At 38.1% G+C, this 17,950-nt stretch overlaps 1 protein-coding gene across 1 annotated transcript in view; it reads left to right on the forward strand.

The window, feature by feature from the left end:
• The first annotated feature begins 6,280 nt into the window (after positions 1 to 6,280).
• The window catches only part of Np (serine protease notopleural), a 51,891-nt gene continuing 40,221 nt past the window's right edge, over positions 6,281 to 17,950 (forward strand). Inside the window, exon 1 of the mRNA XM_074108549.1 lies at positions 6,281 to 6,502. The gene's annotated coding sequence lies outside the window, so the exon portion shown is untranslated. The remainder of the gene's footprint in view (positions 6,503 to 17,950) is intronic.

Below are 17,950 nucleotides of genomic sequence, written 5' to 3' on the forward strand. Positions count from 1 at the left end.
TTTTCTTTTACAAATATAAAATTTTACTCGCAAATGTGATGAAAAACATTGTATGTCGCACGGGCGGTACTAGAATTACGAACATCGACTCATTAAAGCCCTCAGTCTTCGACTTCGGGCTTCTAATAGACTCTCGTTCGTAATTCCTTATTTACCGCCCTTAAGACACAATGTACTATTTCAAACCAAGGGGGGCTCGTCCTGAAAAAGTTTGAAAAACACTGGCTTAGACTGTACGTTATTTGTCAGTCACTGTCATTCAAACGTTACTCTTTTCAACTCCAACGCAAAAAGAGGGATGTTATACCTAAGTTTGACGCCAATATCGTTGTCTATGACATAGTAGCTCTGAGATGGATGAACCGATTTTGATACGGTTTTCTTAACGTTAAAACGAGTAGGTATTCTTTTGGTGGTTCTGAGCATTGTTTCAATAAAGCTGCTGTTTTTGAGATATGGATCTTCGAAATGAAAATATCGGGGGATTTTCAACTTAAAAAACTAACAAAACACTAAACAAAATAAACTATTTCATTTCATTTCATTTTTATTTCATTTCATTTCATTTCATTTCACTTCATTTCTTTTCTAATAGATATATACAATAGGTATTCCGCTTGTATATGTCGGCAGCCGATCGTAAAATCCGCCAGATCATGAAATTCCTAGGCATATCGTGAAATGGCGTCATTTCATGATATGCCTAAAGTTGGCCAGCGCCGTATCACGATGTGCCTGAGAAACAATACGGCAGATTGATTAGAGCAACGCATTCGTTGATATTCCTATTCCTATACCGGACACATCGTGATATGCCGAATAAAAGAAAAGTTAGGTAAGTACCTACGACGAGCGAAGCGAGGAGTGATTAGTTCTCGTATGAATTGTGACTGTAACCACAGAATATATAATACTTAGCACTCTGTAACGCACGAGCCGAGCGAACGAAGCGAGCGTGCAGAGCGGCCGGCGAAGTGCCAGAACCGGTAAGGCGACGTTTCATGATATACCTAGGAATTTCATGAGCTGCCTGAACTGGCCAAATCATGAAATGGCGGCGTTTCATGATATACCTAGGAATTTCATGAGCTGCCTAAACGTCAATAGGCAAATCGTTAAACGGTAAGTTTTTAACGATATGGCGGATATCCCTTAGCCAATTCATGAAATGGCGCCTATTCACCATATGCCTAGGAATTTCGTGATCTGGCCGATTTTACGATCGGCCGCCGACATATATAAGTACCGAGTGATTTATTAACGTTAAGTACTAGGACACAAGGTGTTGTCGTGTCATTTTAATTAACCTAATTAAGCTCAGTTATGATTGTACGATCGTCTGATACGCCTTATCTTATCTATACGACTATAGCCGCAGATTCCCCATAGCTTTCCCTGTATGCCAGGAAAATCTCATGGATTTTTCCATAATAAAGCTACTATATAAGCGAGACATAACTTACAGCCTTATTCATAAAAAGTTAGAGCCTCCTTGAAGGCTCCTTGAAGGCCCGATGCTAAAAAACATGATTCATAAACGTCTGTTAGCGCTAATCAGTCGATCAAGGCTCTGCTAAAGTTAGCGGACCGTAGACCCTCCTTTATCTCCCTGCTAAGTCACAAAATGGCCGCCACAAGTTTGAACAGCTGACTTTGACAAGAGCAAAAAACCATACCGAAGATATTTTAGTGAAGGGTGAAGTTACGCAAAGATTAAAAAAAAACCAGGAAAAAATATTTTCAGGAATTTGTATTTAAAAATCCTCTAAATTAGCAACAATAAATTAACAATAAATATGAAAAAAAATATTAGGATGATTAACATAATTATGGCTTTTTGCACAACATAAACATGCGGATCGGAAATGGCGGGAAAACAAACTTCTCGCTTTTTATTTTTTTTCCTGCTAATTTGCTGTCACTGCTGTCAACTTTTTTTTTTTAATTATCGATTAGGCCATTTTTTGTCTTTGATTTGTCAAGGTGGCCAACATAACGCGTCTAATCAGTCTATCAGCGGCTCAACAACTAGCAGACTGCTAGCAAGCGTTTATGAATCATACTTCTTGACAACCGTCTAACAAGCTTAATCAGTCTGCTAAGTAACAGACCGATCAAACCTCAATTAAGGATTTTTTATGAATAAGGCTGTAAGTCAATAGAGCGAGATTTTAATCTATTGTTACCCATCTCTGCTGGTAGTCAAATCGTCATGTCAGCTTTTCGACATTCGTGGTTTTATAAGTAACCAAAGATTGACAGCCTTATTCATAAAAAGTTAGAGCCTCCTTGAAGGCTCCTTGAAGGCCCGATGCTAAAAAACATGATTCATAAACGTCTGTTAGCGCTAATCAGTCGATCAAGGCTCTGCTAAAGTTAGCGGACCGTAGACCCTCCTTTATCTCCCTGCTAAGTCACAAAATGGCCGCCACAAGTTTGAACAGCTGACTTTGACAAGAGCAAAAAACCATACCGAAGATATTTTAGTGAAGGGTGAAGTTACGCAAAGATTAAAAAAAAAACCAGGAAAAAATATTTTCAGGAATTTGTATTTAAAAATCCTCTAAATTAGCAGCAATAAATTAGCAATAAGTATGAAAAAAAAATAGGATGATTAACACAATTATGGCTTTTTGCACAACATAAACATGCGGATCGGAAATGGCGGGAAAACAAACTTCTCGCTTTTTATTTTTTTTCCTGCTAATTTGCTGTCACTGCTGTCAACTTTTTTTTTTTTTAATTATCGATTAGGCCATTTTTTGTCTTTGATTTGTCAAGGTGGCCAACATAACGAGTCTAATCAGTCTATCAGCGGCTCAACAACTAGCAGACTGCTAGCAAGCGTTTATGAATCATACTTCTTGACAACCGTCTAACAAGCTTAATCAGTCTGCTAAGTAACAGACCGATCAAACCTCAATTAAGGATTTTTTATGAATAAGGCTGTTAGTAATTAACAACTCAGTCGAGTTAAGTAACCTAGTTTAAGTTAGGTTAAATTAATTTAAGTTATCTTTATTCAGTTCGATTATCTGCTTTATTTTTCTGAAGAACAGGAGAAATGGATATGTTGTAAGTACCATGGTGATTTTTCCCATCCCAGCTTATATACGTCCCACTGCTGGGCACAGGCCTCCTCTCAGAATTTTGAACAACTCAGAGGAGCGAGCCGGGGTTTGAACCCACGATCCTCTGCTCGAGATAGATCAGTCACTAGGCCACCACGGCTTATCATTTTTTGTTTTTATAAGCAGTCCCGCTCCTGTTATAAATGCGAAAGCTTGTAAGTCTGTTTGTTTGTCACCCCATCACGTCTAAACCGCTGAACCGATTTAAATGTAATTAGGTATAGGTAAGTACAGTTACTTTGAGCCCCGGGGAAGGACATAGGATAGTTTTTATCCCGGAAAATTGCATAGTTCCCGCGGGATAGCGATAAATGAAATCTACGCAGACGGACAGGATAAATAATTAAGTAAGTATACACAGCCTTGGAACCAACGTAAGCCTTTGTGCCATTTGCGGTCGATAGGGCTGGCCCCTGGGGGGTGGACGCCAGGTCGTTGGTTTGAGAGTTGGGGCGCAGGATGAGGGGCAGAGGAGGTGAGGATGACCCCCGTTCCGGGTCGTACTTGGTCCAGCGGGTCTCGTTGGCCATACAACGGGACAATGCCGCTGGGGTAATGGGTACGTTTGGGCCAAGTACGACGCGGACGAGTATTGAGTAATTCTTCATTTATTTTATTATTAAATTTATTATTTTTCTTTTTTTTCGTTTAGATTTTTTGAATTTTGTAAAAAAAACTTATTGTAGGTAAGGTGCTGGCTGAAAATCAGCGCTGGGGTGTTCTTAACGCTTCAGCATTATGCTGAGTCAGTGTCCGATTCACAACCGCAATGACACATAGGTACCTTTGTGTTGTTTTTTTTTTGTACCTAATAATATTGTTGTCTTGTGTTGTGAATAAATGTATTTTCTTTCTTCTTTTCTTTCTTTCTTTGTATATTTGTTTTTTTTGTATTAGGTATTGCTTTATTTTGAGTAAGTAAAAACTTTTTGTCTCACTAAACAAAAACGCTATAATTAATTAGGTACTATTTAATTTTATCATCTTAGTTTATTGAGATAGATATATTTGTATGTGTTATGTAGTACTTAGCTTTTACTAACTGAATCCGGTAGGGTTGGCTTGGGCCATGCTCACGTCTTATTTATTCATATTAGCAGTACCTACTAAAAAACCACCTAACCCTTCTCATAACGTAAAACTTGCAGCCCTAACAGCAGTACTACGGTGGACGACCTCAACATGGAGTGCTGGCGAGCCCTGCTGACGTGCTTGGACGTCCGGGACCTCGTCCGCGCGGAGGGCGTCAGCAGCGGCTGGCGGGACTTGGTGCACCAACACCTGCGAGGTGATATGTTATTGATTGGTAAAAAGATATTTAACAGATTGAGAGTCCGTTTGAGTAATACGAAGCCAGCAATTTTAGTTTTTAGCTTTTTAAAGTTTGAGACTCAACAATAATGGAATTCGTATGCGGCATTGTTATCGAGTTTATTGATTCTGCAATGTTTTTAACTTTTAATTTTTCGCTGACCATAAACTAATATGTACTTCGCCTTCTGATATGTAAAGAATAATGTCAACTTTTGCGGACGTGTTTGGACAAAAATATGTTTATTGTACAGTCAAGTGCCAAAATAAGTATCTATTCGAACCACTCAAAAATATGCTACTTACTACTTCATTAATGCGTCTGAATAAAAATCTGTGGTACTTATTTTTGAAACTTTGAACAAGTTCATATTATTACACTTGACTGTACTAATCCATTTCTAATCGTTAAATTTCATGTTTCCTAGAAGCCTACGGCTACATCCTCTTCATGCCAGACAGCAGCATACAGATAGCGGACAAGAAGTCCCGCGTCCTGCGTGTAACCGACCATCGTATGCTGGTTGCCATGCTGCGAAGCATCGGTGGCCACATGGCGCGCCTCACCACGGACGGAGACAGGCATTGGTTGGCTGCCATCGCAGAGAGCTGTCCTAACTTGCGTGAAGTCACTGTGAGTAAACCCAAGACCTCAGCTTCTGCTTTGGATATTATGCTTTGGATATTTGGATGATATATGTATTGTAATATTATGAGATATTATGTCTTTCTGCGTAGCAACTATTCGAACATATAAATATTATTCTCATCGATATTATGTGATGTTAATATTCGGCTTTACAAAATTAAGAGAAATGATAGTATGAAAAAAAAAATATGCGAAAAGTAATTCGGTGATATGATGATTCTGCTAAAAGTTGTTATGAGAAACGAAATTATGAGATTCGATTTTATGCAACACATTAAACCGTCTAACACGTGTGATTGCAGAGTAGCAATACCTAAAGACAGTAGGTATAAGTACCTACAAGCAAAGAATATAGTATATAATCACGTCTTTTATCTTATCTTAAACCGCTGAACCGATTTAAATGAAATTCGGTATACTTACAGATAGTTTGAGTCCCGGGGAAGGACATAGAATAGTTTTGATCCCGGAAAATTTCATAGTTCCCACGGGATAGCGATAAACGAATTCCACGCGGGCGGAGTCGTGGGCAACAGGCTAGTGTGTAAATAAATGTTTCTCTTTCGCTCTAAGTCGTTGGTTAAAAGTTCACACTCCAAAAACTCTAGTGTATTTAAATAGAACCACGGGATATAACCGCAGGTTCGTCAATTTTCTGGGATTATTTGTTTGGTTGGGTGAAATAGAAGGCAGGTTCAGCAGACAATACAATACAACACAACAAATATATTTTGCCAATACATACAATATTTTTTTTTTCTTTATTTTCTTAAGATCGGGATTGTTGGAATCCACAGAAGAGTGTCTTATTTAATTTATTTTTCTGGTATCTATGGCCGGTTCCCTAACTTATGTACCTATCCACTTTTCATACAAGTTGCATAGAAAAGTGGATACTTAACTAATGTTAGGACACCGACTGTACTAGTTAGGTAATATTCTTAAAATTAATTTACCAGTCCTAAAACAAGTAGGTAATTGTGATTCCCATCGTCGTTTAAATAAAAAAAAACTCATCATGTCAAACTAAAAACTATAACCCGACAAAAAAAAACTTTCTCAAAAAGCTTGTTTACAAGCAACAAGCTTTCTTTTTACCGGACAAAGCTTAAAAAACGAATCAGTGCAGCGAAGCGCAAAAGTAACTGTTGGAAAGTAATTTACAAGGGAAAGAGCTTGCACCGACCACGGAGGTTCAGTTAGACCGTAGTCGCGCAGCGGTCAAGGCTCCGCGACGAACGCCCGCGCCCCGTCTCAATTAAAAAAGTAAAAAATTAAAAAAGCAAAACTCGCGCGCTCGCGGCTGTCAAAAAATAGTTCTTTATAAGCACGCAGTTTTAATTCAATAAGTTTTGTTCAAGTAAAACTGTTAGTGATGACTTGGTGACTGTGAGACTTGCCGTTTATACAGGTGAATATCAAATTGATTTCAATGCACCGTTGTTGACCCTAAGTTTGCTAACGGTCGTTAATTTCAGCGCACACATAAATTAAAAATAATGCTGTTTAATCCAGTTTTCAATACCCAGTCATTTAATTACAAAAACGATAAAGTGTCTAACTTGTCACTCGATTTTGTGATAAATTGTTAACTGTTATTATTAAGTATCTTACTGGTTTCTGCTACTGGTATTTAATGGAACTATAATTAGAAGAACTTGCAGTTTTTTCTTGAGCTCGGTGAGTGCGGGACTGAGACTAACGGCCCTGCAATCATAGGTTGTTGCTCTTCCTCGACTCGAGAATCCGCTCAAACCGAGAAACAAGCATTTCCAGTGACATTTGCAAATAACGTGCGAGGTTTCGAAACTTCGCGCCGCGTTCTATTTTTAAACGTCCATTCGTGTCGATAAAAAACCCTTTTTACTTCTTTGTAAAGGAAGCTTCAGCTTCGACCAATTTGTCGCGCGGTAACATTTGTTTTATTGTTGCTTTTAATTGGATAATACGACCATAAAACACCTTATTTTTTTCTAGAATTCAAATTGACATTCGGCCATTTTGAAAAACAAATATAAAAAAACACAAAATAATTGTAGTTTTTTTTTGAAATAAAGTGCTAAACGTCATCAATCGGTTAAAAATATCTCAAAAATCTTGCGCGACGGCGCCTAGTGAGAATGTAGGTCAGTGAAATGATCGCCGGTCCCGTACGGAATGTAACCTGCGGTCCGATTTTGTGGCTCAACAAGAAAGCAACTCGCTTTTTACGATATTTTATTCAAATCATATTTATGAGTGACATTTATAGAACGGTAACGGTGCCCGGCCGGATGAATCCTTACTCACAACGAAAGTGTGTCTTTGATTTACTTACAAGGAAAATATTAAGAGCACGCGGGTACTTACTTACCTACCTACCTAACCAAAGAATAGTCCCATAGATAAAGGACAAAAGCGTAGATAAATGGCAATTCCTGACAAATATCTTTGGAGTTTTTGTGCACTGCTGATATCATAATTATATGTTCAAAATATTGTAGGAGTCTTATGAAAATTATGTCAACAGGCTTCGAGCATCGTTGCTAAATATCGAACATAATAGACAAGAAAAAAGAAAAATACAAAATGTACATATTGGCCCTTGGCCTTTAGGTACGTGCAAAAAAATAGCAGCGTCACGTAAGAGAGAAAGTAATAAATACGTAGGTACTTAGATAACAGTAAAATTGGCCATTCTTTACATTGCTAGAATCCAAATAAAACGTTAATTTCGAACTGACTACTTAAGTATATGTTTTATTACCTATTAATAATGAGATTTCGCACGATTTATAGATTTCAAACAATATTTTAATCCAATGCCCCAATCACGCCCCAATATTTTAAACCAATTTATAAAAGAAGGTCATCGTTATAGAACAGACAAGGTTTTACTCAGAACCACTCGGAACCCATTGATTTTCAACCATAAATACGTGTTACTGTTGTTTAACCGTGAAATACTTATTAGTTTAAATCGCTTTTGCAGTTTAGACATTAAAACAAGGTTTTTCGATTTGCTATAAAACATAATGTCTCTCTGTCTGTATTACTATGTCCTTGTTTCTTACCAGTTATTTTATTTTTCGTGATGGTAAGCATAGTAAGATAAGTTTACTCCAGAGTGTACCTGATCCATGACTGTTGTTACATTAAGCAGTGGCTATTTTATTGTACATAAAACTAATTAAAGTAACAGTTAACAGGAGAAAGAGTTTTACAAATGCGAATTTATCCTTTAAAAGTATCTTTTCCAGTTCACCTTAGCACGATAGGACATAAGAAACTAGAGTAAACACTACAATGGAAAGATAGAAAGACCGATTTTTTTTATTTGAACCATAAAGGGACTGGCCTCAGCACGCATCGTCTTTAGCGGGTGTGATCGAAGTCTAAGATTATCCGGCCATCGCAAGTTTTTTCAATACATAAAATACGAAAATTAAAAGAAGACGTCTTACTATAAAGTTACCTATCTATATATCTAAGATCCTTTAAACGAGCAATTTTTGTTGTTGATGAGAATCTCGGAAACGGCTCCAACGATTTTGATGAAATTTTGGTACGTATCGGGGATGAAAAGTCGATCCAGCTTGGTCTTATCTCTGGTAACACACTATCTTGGTAACACTTGTTCTGTCTTGTGTCACTTTCTGAGCCACATTCCGGAGGCTGATGGGAGAGCATGGTTAAAGCGAGCAAACCAATCATAACTATTCTTTATTGAGTAAAATGCCAGTAGTTTCTGTTACACGAGGAACTTAAATACAGCGAAAATACTAATTATTACTATTATTAACTAACACACAACACAATTAAGTTAAAAAGATATTAGAATATTGTTAAGACAGCAATGTGTTGTATGTAAGGTTAAGTACCTGTATTCCTTTGCATTTTTCTTGGTAGAATGAAAAACGCCATAGTGTGTGCCAGCTCACGAGTATAAAGGGGCTACATATTAATGTGCAGCAAATATTCGGTATGAAGTTATTACTTTTAGTTTATTAAAATTGTTTACCCGCAGCTTCGCTCGCAGGCGTAAACCATTAGTAGTCTTTATCGATATTGCACTAAAAACACTGTGTCAATTTTCGTGTCCCTTGCCCAGCGTGATATTTCGAGATTTTATCGCGATCTCGTGAATATATCGGGATAAAAAATAGCCTATTATGTTATTCTGATATATGAACTATAGGTTCCTACATATATCGTAGTTTCGTAAAATCCATGCGGTAGTTTTTCGGAAAGAGTAACAAGCATCCATATATAACTACACAGACACATCCTTACACGATTCGCGTTTATGGGCGAATATTTTGCAAGGTCCGCCCGGATTGCTACCACCATCTTGCTCTCTAATCCTGCCCTGAAGCAGCAGTGCTTGCACTTTTGTATTTCGGCGTGGAGAGTAAGACAGCCGGTGAAATTACTGGCACGTGAGGTATCCCATCTTAGGCCTCTAGGTTGGCCACGCGTCTGCAATACCCCTGGTGTTGCAGATGTTTATGGCCGGTGGTGATCTCTTACCATCCGGAGACCCACTTGCTTGTTTGCCATCCAGTCGTATAAAAAAAACAACGTTTAAGCAGCGTTTTTTGTCATTAGTGTCTTCGCAGGTGTTATTAAAAGAGGTAATGCCCAGGGTTGTTTTTTATCAAAATTAGCGTGATTAAAATTCTTGTGAGTTGTCTTTCCGTTGTGCTTATAAACGTGGGACGCTAATGACGGTTGACCGAGCGGTCAAAACGCTCGGATATTCGCCCTTATAATCATATTGTAATTACTCGTTAATTTGTAAAGTAATATATAAATAAATAAATAAATATCACGGGACAATTCACACCAATTGACCTAGTCCCAAAGTAAGCTTAGCAAAGCTTATGTTATGGGTACTAAGCAACGGATAAATATAATTATATAGATATAGATACATACTTAAATACATATTAAACACCCAAGACCCAAGAAGAAGATATATGTCACTAAATACCAGAGTTAAGAATAGAAGAAGAATAGAAATGACTTTATTCATCCACAACACAGAATGGCATAACAAGATTTAAAAATATACATATAATTATCATTCATTAAAGTTAAACTACAAAGTTAAAAACTATTGATACTTTACCAATCAAAATGTTAGAGCATTACTGTGATATTCCATCTTTAATTACTTTGTCGTTTCATTATGAGCCACCCGCACGTTGTGAAATATTTAGTTTGTTATCGTGAACAGTTTAATTGCGTATTGTTACGCAACGCATGTTCCATAGGGGTATCCTACTTGTACTAAAGTCGTATTTGAGCCCTAAGCCTAATGCCTCCTCTACATATCGACGGATGCGTCGGCAGATGGATCCGCAACCATATCTTCGGATAAATTGCGATCCGTCCACACATCGGCAGACGTGTGGACAGGCGCGTTGCATTCGCGCTGTCACCCTTTGATCCGTGTCGAAAAACCGACACCAAACGGATGAGTGGCAGATGCATCGGCCGACGTTAAATACCTACCACAGACAAGCAAAAACCACCCTCTACACCTCGGCGGACGCATCCGCAGATACAATCTGCCGACGCATCCGTCGATATGTAGAGGAGGCATAAGGCTACGTACGCACTATGCGGCTAACCGCACGGTTTTAGCGTGCTGTCTCTTTCTCAACGATACTTTGAAGAGGGACGGCGCGCTAAAACCGCGCGGTTAGCCGCATAGTGCGTGCGTAGCCTAAGTAGGTATAGTTTGTTACCGGTACGGGTAGAGACTAGGGAATGCAATCCCGACTCGAGATCGTAAAGTCGAGATCCCGCGGGATTAGAAATATCAATCCCGCGGGATCCCGAGATTTTCGAGATCTCGTCTAGTAAAACATAACATCACTGTAAACGATGAAAACTACTTCTTGGTTATAGTGAGGTTATTATTATTATTATTATTATATTTAGCCTATAACTGTGTCCCACTGCTGGGCAAAGGCCTCTCCTTAAAGGTTAAATAAAACAAAATATTATTGGAAACAAAAGCCTTTATCCTTTAATTTAACTAAAGTAACGCAATAATTAACAGTTTTACTAAAATAATCAAAACAAGATATAGAATACTTAAAGATTAAAAAGTAGTTATGGGTGATTTTGAAAATAACTTCTTAAAAAAAAAGTGTATCAAGTGTACTATCTGCCAACCGGCATCTAATATCCCTTGCAATGTAGCCAGCTGCTGAGAAGGCCCTCTTCGACTCAACACTGGTTGGCAACAGCGTTATTAAGCAATTATATGCAAACTGCAAATATCTCCCTCTTGTTCCTCCACACTCAAATAAATCCATTTCTTTTAAGCTGGTGGATCTGGATAAATGTGTAAAATCACTTTTAGACGCTCGCAGAGTTTCTTCTAATTCCTCTTGAAGTGAAGGATTACTTTGTGTAGCAGTAGAACAGTTTATTATCTGTCCCACTCGTTCACTCGTCATCTGTCGCTAATATTCGGAAATACTCGGAATAGTTTGTTCGGCACTGCACTCCCGCCTACCCACCCGGCCGTCCGTCCGTCAGTCAGCGTGTGTAACATCGCTGACCATTGCCGCCTAATCCCGTCAATCTCGAACGAGATCTCGTCATATTATGCTTCGGGATTGATCCCGAAAAATTACACGGGATCTCGCGAGATCGGGATCCCGCGAGATCGGGATTGCATTCCCTAGTAGAGACTTGCTGTCAATATCCTCCAAAGCGAGAGGTTTGTGCAGGTTTAAATAAAGAAATACCACGGGACATAACTATGGGCGGCTGTCCTGGGCGCCAGGTACAGTCAACGTCATAAATAAGTGATCACTTTTGTACCTTGTCACTTTAACGTCATGTTTGAAAAGCAATACGAAATTGTGTAACGACTGAAAGCGACAAGGTACAGAAACGATCACTTATTTATGACGTTGACTGTACTACAGGGCACCGCGCTCGCCAGCTCATCTTAACCACTTAACTTGAATAAGTACCTATTTTAAACTTAACTTTGCGTATTAACTTTTATGGACTTACTAGCTTTTGCCCGCGGCTTCGCCCGCGTGGTAATCGGTTATCCGGGATTAAAAGTAGCCTATGTTACTCTCTGGCCCATAAACTATCTCTATGCCAAAAATCACGCCGATCCGTTGCTCTGTTTCGACGTGAAAGACGGACAAACACGCAAACACACACACTTTCACGTTTATAAAGTATGGATCTTGTAGGAGTGAGTATGAGTATTCTATGTCTAACAAATACGACCTGTTATTTTGTCGCTTATTGTGTTAAAAGGGCACCTAGATTCATGACAATCATGACTTAGGCCGGCCTGTTTGGTGGAATTACCTTACTTTCGTGCAGCCTGTGTCGTTAAACTGAGTCCGTACGGAGTCCGTTCCAATCGCAGTGAAAGGTAGACATTACTTCAGCTCTTTTCTTTAAGAAATAAAGTAAGAAAAAAATCTCCAACATGCTCGGAAATGTCCGCCTAACTGTACTGTAATACAGTACGCGAAGTTCTTCCTTATAGAATGTCACAAATAAAAAATAATAGAACTTCCAAATAAAAAATTGTAGTTATGAAATTCCGTTACAGTATAGTTTTCTTACTTTTTTAAAACCTAGACTGAGATTTAATTGAGAAAGAAACGGTATATTTAAGAATGTTTCAAACAATTGCACTATTTTTTTTTATTTTGAGTTCAAGCACAATTCAAACGCCGTAAAAAAGGTACCTACCTAACCTACCCAACGAAAGTAAATTTCCGAACTAAGTAAGCTTAAAGCTTCATCGCATTTAAATTTATATTTTTAATTGATTTACCGTAAAACGAGGCTACTTTGCACCGATTTTTGCTCCAAATTTCGTAATCTTTGTTTTATTTTAAAAATTATTATGATGTGGTATGTTCATATATGTATTTATATAAAGTAGATCAATTTATTGGGAAGTGTATCGGGTACCGGGACTTCGACCTGCAAGACATTTAAACAAAATACAGAACTGGAGCATAGTTACCCAGTGGGGGGCAAAGTAGCGTCGTTTTACGGTATTGATATTGTTATAGGTTTAAGATTTTGTTTATTTTAATTTTAGTTGACATTGTTTTTATCATTTGAATTGAATAATGTTTGACCTGATAATATCTTTTAAGTATTAAAATGTTTTATTGATATACTTAATACAACTTTATTTTATGAGTCGTGTCGTGTAGGTAGGTACTTAAAAAATAGAAAAGAAACAGTACCGCGGAAAAGTATAAGGGCAAGGGCATAGGCTTTAAATTGTAAAACCGTGCCCAAACATTTAATTTCATATTTTAACAATTTTGCTTTATTTCCTCGCATTTTTGGAGAAAAGACTATTTATGCGTCAGCGGACCCTTTTTCTCAGGAACGCGTGGAGGTATCAAGCTTAAATTCATATCGAATACTCAGGTCTACTGTCCATTGGAGCTGTGAAAAAATCAAACTTCCAAGCCAACGCAATTAAAAGATACAGCCGTTTAAGCTGCAAATTTTCGACACTCGCAAGGGAATCAAAACCTACAGGGTACTTCTCGTAAACTCAGAATCTTGAAATTTGGTACGAAGCAACGTTTTATAGCACAAATAAAGGAGAAATTGCGAAAAGCATAAATTTTTAGTTACATCATATAATAAAAATATTTGTACGGAACCCTCGGTGCACGAGGCCCGACTTGTATTGTAAGAATTCCGTATATGACCCCAATATTAATAAAATTTGTGGTTATCCTTCAAGATATCCGTCATTTACCTTTATTGTGGGTTGGCTTGGTTTTAGGTTTTTCCTTAAAGAAAGTAGGGTACGCATGTGCTTGTAAATACAAATGAGTCACGGATGTCATGATATATTGGCCAAGAATCCAACCTGTCTTTACACTGACTCATTTACATTTAAATTAAATGTCTTAAGACAAGCACAGAGGTATTTTAAAGTTAATCATCTTCATCATTCCAGCTTATATACCTACGTCCCACTGCTAGGCACAGGCCTCCTCTCAAAATGAGAGGGCTTGAACCGTAATTCCCACACGGGCCCTGTGCGGATTGGGAACTTCAAACACACCATTGAATTGCTTCGCGGGTTGTGCAGGTTTCCTCGCGATGTTTTCCTTCACCGTGGAGTTCGTGGTATATTTCAAATGTAATTTCGCACATTAATTACATACTTAAAACTCAGAGGTGCCGAGGTTTGAACCCACGATCCTCTGCTTGAGAGGCGATAGGTCAAACCACTCGGCCACCACAGCTTTTACAGTTAGCAAAAAACAAATTCTGCCTTAGTACGCTCTCTGGTATTCTATTATACATGTCTACTTAATTAAATAGGTAAGTACCTACTAAAGTTTAGTAAAACCCGGGGTGGCCTAGTGGTTTGACCTATCGCCTCTCAAGCAAATCTGGAAATTCAGCTGAAACGAATACACACACACACACACACACACACACATAAACACTTTCGAATTTATAATATTAGTAGAATTAAGATTTTTCCGTATAATTAGGCATTATTCAGAAATGCTTCGACCACTTACATAATAGTGCTGACTCTGTCTGACACAGATTCTAAATGAGACCAACTTTGTCATCGGTTTGCATCTATTTATTTGAGTAATATTTTTTTTATGTAAGCGAAAATCTACCTGTAGATTAGTTTTGTAAATAATTGTGTACAGTGTATGTATGTGTGTATGTATTGTATGTGTGTATGAAGAGTGGGCCAACCAAATTTAGTGCCACTAAATATATACCTATATTGATTACAGTACATAAACTCTTAAATTAAAACTATTATAAAATATCCTATGTCCTTCCACGGGTCTCAGTCTATTCTCACACCATCAGTTCAGCGGTTTTAGAGTGAAACGGTAACAGACAGAGTTAATTATTTACTTTCGAATCTGATGTTAGTATGGATTTAATAGATAGCCTGACTCAAAATATCCTTGTATAGTTCTTCAATTTTTCAAATCAAAGCTAGACCGGCTTCTGGGAGCAAAGCAACGACCCGCGTAAGCTAACAGTACTTCGCTTCCTGGCCGACCAGTCCGTAGCTGCTTGACTGGACTATACCTAACAGGTTAACTAAGCCTATAGGGTTACCAGATAGCGAAAAAATTTAACGCGAAGATAACATTAGATTAAGATATTGAAATAAGCTTTATAGCATATTTTATAACCTACAACTTTTTAATAAAAAAAGAGTGCTGTCTTCGCCAACAAACTGCTTAGCAGTTTGGCGAAAATATTTTAGAAATAAATAGAAATAGAAATAGAAACGTTTATTCGCATTTCGCAAATTACATAAGTACACAAAATAAAACTATAAAGTAAATATTAATGACAGTATTTGCGAAATCGCGAAACGGTCTCAGCTCAGCATAGTGCTGGCCGTAGAGGCCAACGCTGGTCTTCCGCTGTGACCGCTTGGCGACTTCACAGAAGGCGACATAAATTAAAAAAAAAAGTAAATCTAAAAAGAAACAAATAGAAATTAGAGATTAGAGATTTTCAAGTTGTTATTTTTGTAAAATGTGATTAATAAATTAAAATAATAATAATAATAATAATAATAATAATCTGCACCTTATATGAATACATTATTTTTAGAAACCTCTAAAATGCAGCTTCATAATTCATAAGTAATAACCTAACCAACAAACTAGTATTCCACGAAAAACATAGTTCCCACGGAACGCGGACAGAATTGTGGGCAACGGATAATCAATCCTACTAAAGAGGCGGCCACGTGCAGTCGCATTTGCAGCGATAAATCTAGTCACGTGACCCCATTTTGAATGTGATTTTGAATGTCCCGCGATTCAAAAAAGTAGCGTCAAGTCGCCGCGTCGAGCAGCAGCGTCAAGATGGCTACTTGCAGGAATGATCTTGGTCTTGGAAGTTGATTTCATAATCTCATTTACTAGCAGTCGTGGCAGTGGTACAAATAAAATAAATTGGAGTGAATGAAAAAAAAAACAGTGTTTTTGCCGAAATTGAAGAGTTTTTTTTTTCAGCGATAACGCTCAACATTTTCAGGTTTATCTCTATATTATGTCACTGCTTGCTTGTGGATGTGGCCGCACCTTTACATTAGAAATGCGAAAGTGTGTGCGTGCACGCGCGCGCGTGTGTGTATTTGTTATTCTTACATCGCTTAAACGGCTGGACAAATACGGGTGAAATTTGATAGTGCAGACAGTTAGATCCCGGGAATAACACACGTTGGTTTCTTTTTATTTTACCGGATAGCAAAATGATGATTCATTAAGTCCAGATGAGGCCAAAGGTGTTCACCCTATCAAGAGCCCTAGATTGTATTATTATGTATATTTAGATATGTTTAGTCCAATTTTTCCACGCCGTTAGTATGTGAATGCAAAATCCCAATTGCATGGCAGTCATAACCATAACGCAGATCCTTATACGATCGAGAGTATATCACTGAGATGAGACGGTAGCTAACGGTAGACCAATCTTACTAGCGGTACTATCAGGTTCATATTCCCGCACAAACTTACCGTGCCGGTGGTCAAAACAGGAACTAAGATTACCACGCACTAATTAAGGTCTTCCTCAGTTGGTAGCGACGTTACGGACCGCAGGAGTAAGTTTGTAGAGTTAGCTATGTCGACCTAAGCTAGGGGATTTAAGGATCATCTAAGTATTCTAAGTGCTTACGGTGTTAAAGTTATGGATTTCAAAGAAACGTGTCTGTAATTTCCTATGTCCCGCGGGAATTATGCACGTTTTCGGGATTAAAAGTAATCAGCATTGTCATCATCAGCTGGAAGACGTCCACTGCTGAACAAACCCCCTCTTGCTTAGAAAGCCACAATGAACGACATCTCACCACTTGCATCCACCGCTTGCCCGCAACTCTCACGATGTCGTCGCCTGTGGGCCTGCCAACGCTTCGTCTTCCGCACGGCTACTACGAAATTCCAAAATCGAAATTGGTATCGTACCGTCCCTCTCACTCTCGTATTCTATAATATAAATGTCGGCGGGACGGTTTGAATTTCGAATTTTGTAGTAGCCCTGCCGCGGCCGGTTCGTGGTCGCCACTCGGGGAGATTTCGCCGCAAACGGTTATCTGCTCTTTGAGCGATGTAGCCCGCCATTGCCACTTCAACCTTCAACTTATAATTAATAGTAAAACTTTTTACTTTGGGTAGGTATAGTATGACTTGGCTTTTTACATCAATGGCAATGTCAAATTTAGGAAATAGGAACAATTTATCAAAGATTTAGGATTCGCGCTGTCATCGTTCATCCACCATTACCTCTCATATTTCGTTTTCTAGAATTTTTTTACCGTACAACGGCAAAAACTACTAGACACTGGCAAAATTGTCCTCGAATGGACAGAGCCATATTTTTTTAAAGAAACAATTTATCAAATAAATTGTGGAATAGGTACAGCCTGTCTCATTCATGAATACTCCATTATCTCTTATATTTAGCTTTCTAGAACTTTTCACCGTACAATGGAAATAAATAAATAAATAAATACAACGGTCAAACCCACTACCACTACCAAAATTTTCCTCCTTACAAACAGAGACATACTTACCTATGTAAAAAAGAACCGACTGACTAAATAGGGAAATAATTAAAATGTCAATGTGTGTACATTTTTTTCTTTTGTTTTATGATAATGATGAGTTCCTAAGTTAAGGTTCCTAAAACCTTTATTAGAGACATTTATAAACAAGGCTTGAAGAAGATTTTTTCTTTTGGCGCCATCTTACGCGGCTTTTCCCAAGCTCTTCCCAGCCGATAATCTGATATGCATAGAGAATATTATAAGTTAAATAACAATGTTATAATAATACTAGCTTTTGCC

This window comes from Choristoneura fumiferana, chromosome 27 (genome assembly GCF_025370935.1).
Source record: "Choristoneura fumiferana chromosome 27, NRCan_CFum_1, whole genome shotgun sequence".
Lineage (NCBI taxonomy): Eukaryota > Metazoa > Arthropoda > Insecta > Lepidoptera > Tortricidae > Choristoneura > Choristoneura fumiferana.